General features: G+C 47.0%; 1 long non-coding RNA gene across 1 annotated transcript; it reads left to right on the forward strand.

The window, feature by feature from the left end:
* The first annotated feature begins 501 nt into the window (after positions 1-501).
* Positions 502-5,476, forward strand: LOC123742564 (uncharacterized). The gene is made up of 4 exons (XR_006769722.1): positions 502-653; positions 1,075-1,143; positions 5,166-5,221; positions 5,387-5,476. It is a non-coding gene; the product is annotated as an uncharacterized lncRNA (long non-coding RNA).
* The last annotated feature ends 524 nt before the right edge of the window (positions 5,477-6,000 follow it).

Genomic DNA, 6,000 nt, shown 5'->3' on the forward strand with positions numbered 1-6,000 from the left:
CCAGCCTGTAGCCCTCTATCCACCTCTATGGGCTGGTCTTTCTCTCCCTGTCCAGCCTGTAGCCCTCTATCCACCTCTATGGGCTGGTCTTTCTCTCTACTCTCCTGTCCAGCCTGCAGCCCTCTATCCACCTCTATGGGCTGGTCTTTCTCTCTACTCTCCTGTCCAGCCTGTAGCCCTCTATCCACCTCTATGGGCTGGTCTTTCTCTCTACTGTCCAGCCTGTAGCCCTCTATCCACCTCTATGGGCTGGTCTTTCTCTCTACTGTCCAGCCTGTAGCCCTCTATCCACCTCTATGGGCTGGTCTTTCTCTCTCCTGTCCAGCCTGCAGCCCTCTATCCACCTCTATGGCTGGTCTTTCTGTGACGTCAGGACTCAGTCACATGTCTTGCCCATATGACAAAGAAAAAACCAATCAACCAATCCAGGCTCTTTACAGGTGAAACCAGTATGTTAAAAGGTGCTCATCAGACTGCATGGCTTTCACCTGGTCAGTCAGTCATGTTTTTCCATAGGAGAAGAGAGGAGGACAGACTTGAATAGTCAACTGAAGGGGGGGGAAAGAAAAACCCAGTGTATTTGACAGCTATAGTTTAATCCAATGAAAACAGGTGGCCTCTTCATTCAGACAAACCCTCCATTGGGACAACCGGTGAGCAGCTATTCACTTCCTCCTATGATGTCACTTCCTCCTATGATGTAGCGCAGGCCCGGGTAACTCCAGTCCTCCAGGGCCTGGTCGGTGTCCACCTCCCCCATCCCCAGCAAACACAGCTGATTTAATCACACTGTATTATAAACTGAAGATCAGGGTTTAGGTGATTATTGGAGTCAGGTGTGTTAGCTGGGGGCAGAAGTGCCCAGGCCTGGTGTATTGTGTATTTGCAAAGTAACAATCACCACGTTTAGGCCCAAGGCAACAGAAACTAAAGGGGGTGGTTGAACCTCTTGTGTGTGTGTTTTTTAGTTTATTAGGATCTCCGTTAGCTGTTACACATTAAAATACATGGGGGAGTACAGAACAGTTAAACAAGAACGACATAAAATGAAATTAAAAATCTGTTTTCTTCCAGAGGTTAGAGCGGGAGTTTGAAACAAGATGAGGGTTGTACTGGTCGTGGCTCTCGTCCTGCTGTATGTCTGTGAGTAAAACAACAGGACCCATAGGACTCTGGTCAACAACAAATACGATGCCCCAGCTAACAACAAATGTTCCCACACCTTTAGAGATGGTTCCCTTAAGTCTCATTAGGTCATGTTTACATGGGAATGTTCCAGTGATGGGCAATAACTTTTTTCCAAGATACAGTATCATTCCCTTAATGTTCTCAGAATACAAGATATTGACCTTCTAGACATGTTACGTATCGCCTCTAGGAAGAGGGAACGTAACGCCCTGCTACAACTCAACTCCCCGTGGAGTAAAAGAGGTATGGGACTGTAGGTGGAGGTATGGGACTGTAGGTGGAGGTATGGGACTGTAGGTGGAGGTATGGGATTGGAGGTATAGAGGTATGGGACTGTAGGTATAGAGGTATGGGATTGTAGGTGGAGGTATAGAGGTATGGGACTGTAGGTGGGGGGATAGAGGTATGTGACTGTAGGTATAGAGGTATGGGATTGTAGGTGGAGGTATAGAGGTATGGGACTGTAGGTGGGGGGATAGAGGTATGTGACTGTAGGTGGGGGTATAGAGGTATGGGACTGTAGGTATAGAGGTATGGGACTGTAGGTATAGAGGTATGGGACTGTAGGTATAGAGGTATGGGACTGTAGGTATAGAGGTATGGGACTGTAGGTATAGAGGTATGGGACTGTAGGTATAGAGGTATGGGACTGGAGGTATAGAGGTATGGGACTGTAGGTATGGGACTGTAGGTATAGAGGTATGGGACTGTAGGTATAGAGGTATGGGACTGTAGGTGGGGGTATAGAGGTATGGGACTGTAGGTATAGAGGTATGGGACTGTAGGTGGAGGTATAGAGGTATGGGATTGTAGGTGGAGGTATAGAGGTATGTGACTGTAGGTGGGGGTATAGAGGTATGGGACTGTAGGTGGGGGGATAGAGGTATGTGACTGTAGGTGGGGGTATAGAGGTATGGGACTGTAGGTATAGAGGTATGGGACTGTAGGTGGAGGTATGGGACTGTAGGTGGAGGTATAGAGGTATGGGACTGTAGGTGGAGGTATAGAGGTATGGGACTGTAGGTGGAGGTATAGAGGTATGGGACTGTAGGTGGAGGTATAGAGGTATGGGACTGCAGGTGGAGGTATAGAGGTATGGGATTGTAGGTGGAGGTATAGAGGTATGTGACTGTAGGTGGGGGTATAGAGGTATGTGACTGTAGGTGGGGGTATAGAGGTATGGGACTGTAGGTGGGGGGATAGAGGTATGTGACTGTAGGTGGGGGTATAGAGGTATGTGACTGTAGGTGGGGGTATAGAGGTATGGGACTGTAGGTGGGGGGATAGAGGTATGTGACTGTAGGTGGGGGTATAGAGGTATGGGACTGTAGGTATAGAGGTATGGGACTGTAGGTATAGAGGTATGGGACTGTAGGTGGAGGTATGGGACTGTAGGTGGAGGTATAGAGGTATGGGATTGTAGGTGGAGGTATAGAGGTATGGGACTGTAGGTGGAGGTATAGAGGTATGGGATTGTAGGTGGAGGTATAGAGGTATGGCATTGTAGGTGGAGGTATAGAGGTATGGGACTGTAGGTGGAGGTATAGAGGTATGGAATTGTAGGTGGAGGGATGTGACTGTAGGTATAGAGGTATGGGACTGTAGGTATAGAGGTATGGGACTGTAGATATAGAGGCATTGGACTGTAGGTATAGAGGTATGGGACTGTAGGTGGAGGTATAGAGGTATGGGACTGTAGGTGGAGGTATAGAGGTATGGGACTGTGGTGGAGGTATAGAGGTATGGGATTGTAGGTGGAGGTATAGAGGTATGGGATTGTAGGTGGAGGTATAGAGGTATGGGACTGTAGGTATAGAGGTATGGGACTGTAGGTATAGAGGTATGGGACTGTAGGTGGAGGTATGGGATTGTAGGTGGAGGTATGGGATTGTAGGTGTAGGTATAGAGGTATGGGATTGTAGGTATAGAGGTATGGGACTGTAGGTATAGAGGTATGGGACTGTAGGTATAGAGGTATGGGATTGTAGGTGGAGGTATAGAGGTATGGGATTGTAGGTGGAGGTATAGAGGTATGGGATTGTAGGTGGAGGTATGGGATTGTAGGTGGAGGTATAGAGGTATGGGATTGTAGGTGGAGGTATAGAGGTATGGGACTGTAGGTGGAGGTATAGCGGTATGGGACTGTAGGTGGAGGTATAGAGGTATGGGATTGTAGGTGGAGGTATGTGACTGTAGGTGCAAGTAAGGATGACAAAGGCAGAGAATTGACTGTTTACTGGGAATTTATTCCTTCATAAGGTACATTTGGGTAAAAGGGGCTGGACGGAACCAAAGGAGAGAAAGTAAATGTCAAAGTCCTCTCTCCTACCTAACTAGCACCGCCTGGTGACCTACCCACTACTGACCTAACTAGCACCTCCTGGTGACCTACCCACTACTGACCTAACTAGCACCGCCTGGTGACCTACCCACTACTAACCTAACTAGCACCGCCTGGTGACCTACCCACTACTGACCTAACTTAGCACCGCCTGGTGACCTACCCACTACTGACCTAACTTAGCACCACCTGGTGACCTACCCACTACTGACCTAACTTAGCACCACCTGGTGCACTAACCAAAATACAGGGGATGGTCCGCCCAGGTCTTACCTAGTGTGTATAGACAGTAAATACTACGGTTATGTAAGCCCGCGGGCCTCTTCCCTAAGCACTCCCTAGGTGCCTTCCCCCCCCCCCCCGGGGACAAAAAACAGAATAATACAAACAATGTCAATAATAAAAACAAAAAACACTGTGTCCTATTGACACACACAGGACATACGAATCAGCTCTCTCTCTAACAAAGGAACGCTGGCTTTTTCTAGCTGGAGAAGGAGTCTGTACAGCTGTATCCCTTGACGAGAGGGCGAGATCTTCGATGTGGCCGACCAATCAGCTGCTTGGGGGGGGGGGGGAATTTCAGGAAGCCATTTCCTGAAACACACACATACACACACATACAAAACCACAACACAGAAACTGGGGAACGTAACAACATGTTTCATGGGAATGTTGCAAGAATGTTCCGGTGTTCCAGTTTTTCGGAGGGTTAATTTACCCAGAACGTGGTTACCGTGGGAATGTTAACTCTCAGAGAACTGGACGCCGGAACATTCTTGCAACATTTCCCACGGTAACCAGGTTCTGGCTAAGTTTCTGTTTGACATTAATGACGGAGTCTGCGTTACGGGGGAAATGATGCCTGTTGTTGTTATTGTTGTTATTGTTGTTGTAGCTGAGCAGAGGAGAATGGTCATAATGTTCGGTGTATAACGGGCTTTTCTGTCGTGCCTGCGACGATGTCAGAGGGGGGAAATAAAACTATGTTGGTGAGTAACTTCTTTGTCGTTGTAAAATATCACAAACGGACTTGGCGGTTTCATTTAATGAAGGATTCCAGCTTTTTTAAGGGAATATTCTCTTAACTTTTACGCCAAAACGTGCTAAACGTGCTAAACATGCTAAACATGCTAAACGTGCTAAACGTGCTAAACAGGTTCTCAGAAGGTTGTAGAAGTTGTCCCAATTTAGTTTTCTTTCAGGTTTAGAAGAAGTGACTGCTAAATGCTAACTCCTGTCCGTATAAGCTGGTAGCATAGCTAGCATACAGTAATCGGTGGTGGTAGTCAGTTCGTTTTTTTTTTAACTGTAATGCAGTTGATTGATTGACGAGGAACAAGCATTATACTCCGATTTTATTTACCTCAACATAGTGTGAAATACGCAAACAATAGGCTAAAATGTCGGCTAATTTTGCTGAGGGGGGCAAATGAGGAACTAGACGCTCTAACATCAAGGAAACGTTCCCGGATGACGTCACAAACGGGTTCTTTCTACCAACAATTGTTAGCTGGGGCCTCAACAACTGATGTTTCCACACGGTGTGCACTGATGAACATGTCCCATGTCCCCCCCTCTGTTGTTTTTAACATTTTAACCCTTCACCTCTCTCTCTCTCTCTCTCCTCCCTCAGGGCTTCAGAATGCCCATAGGTCTGACATCAACCAACAAGGAAGTGTTTGTGATCAGGTCAGTCTATAATGTACTGAAGAAGAAGGGAAAAAAAAACATGATGCCTCTGATCGTGTTTGTGTACATGCACGTTGAAGATGGGGACCGTTTTTTTGTTGTTGTAGATGGCTGAAATATTCAAGACTAGAGAAGAGAAGTAACTCTCATTCGGTTCCTTTCCAGGTTCTTCCTCTGTCCATTTCCAGGCTCCTCTTCTCCCCTCTCTCTGTCTACTCCTGGCTGGTCTCTGTGATGGTTAAACTCGTCTTCTCCTCTCTGGCCATCATCCTGTCTTCTCTGTATTACACTGTCCTGCTCCTGCTGGCCGGGCCCTGCTGTATCGTCACCTTGTCTCTGTCTGTGGTATTGTACTGTCTCCATGTAGTTATCTATATGGTTCACCTGGTGTTGGTGCTCTGTGCTCTGGCAGTGCTCGCTATGACTCCACACAAAATGGCTGACGTGAATGGACCTAAAATGGCCGCCGGTGCCACTGCTAATGAACAAACGTTCTACGGCCAACTGAAACTGCAGCTCCAGGATTCGGACAGATCTGGGATCAGTGTTGGGTCGTAAAGGCTTCACAGCAAGGCTGAGGGCACAGTGTTAAGTCTGAAATACAGTTGATCAGCCTTTTTTGTTGTATTTGTTAATTAAGGAATAAATTCCCTTCCCTGCTTCATGATTGTGTAGGCATATCCCTTCCTTTTATCCTTTAGTCTGTTTGGGCAACTTGAGTCTCCCTCATTTAGTAAAGTGAATGTGTTTTAAACTATGGTTTTGGATTGTGGCGTTTT

Source organism: Salmo salar, chromosome ssa04 (assembly GCF_905237065.1).
Source record: "Salmo salar chromosome ssa04, Ssal_v3.1, whole genome shotgun sequence".
Taxonomy (NCBI): domain Eukaryota; kingdom Metazoa; phylum Chordata; class Actinopteri; order Salmoniformes; family Salmonidae; genus Salmo; species Salmo salar.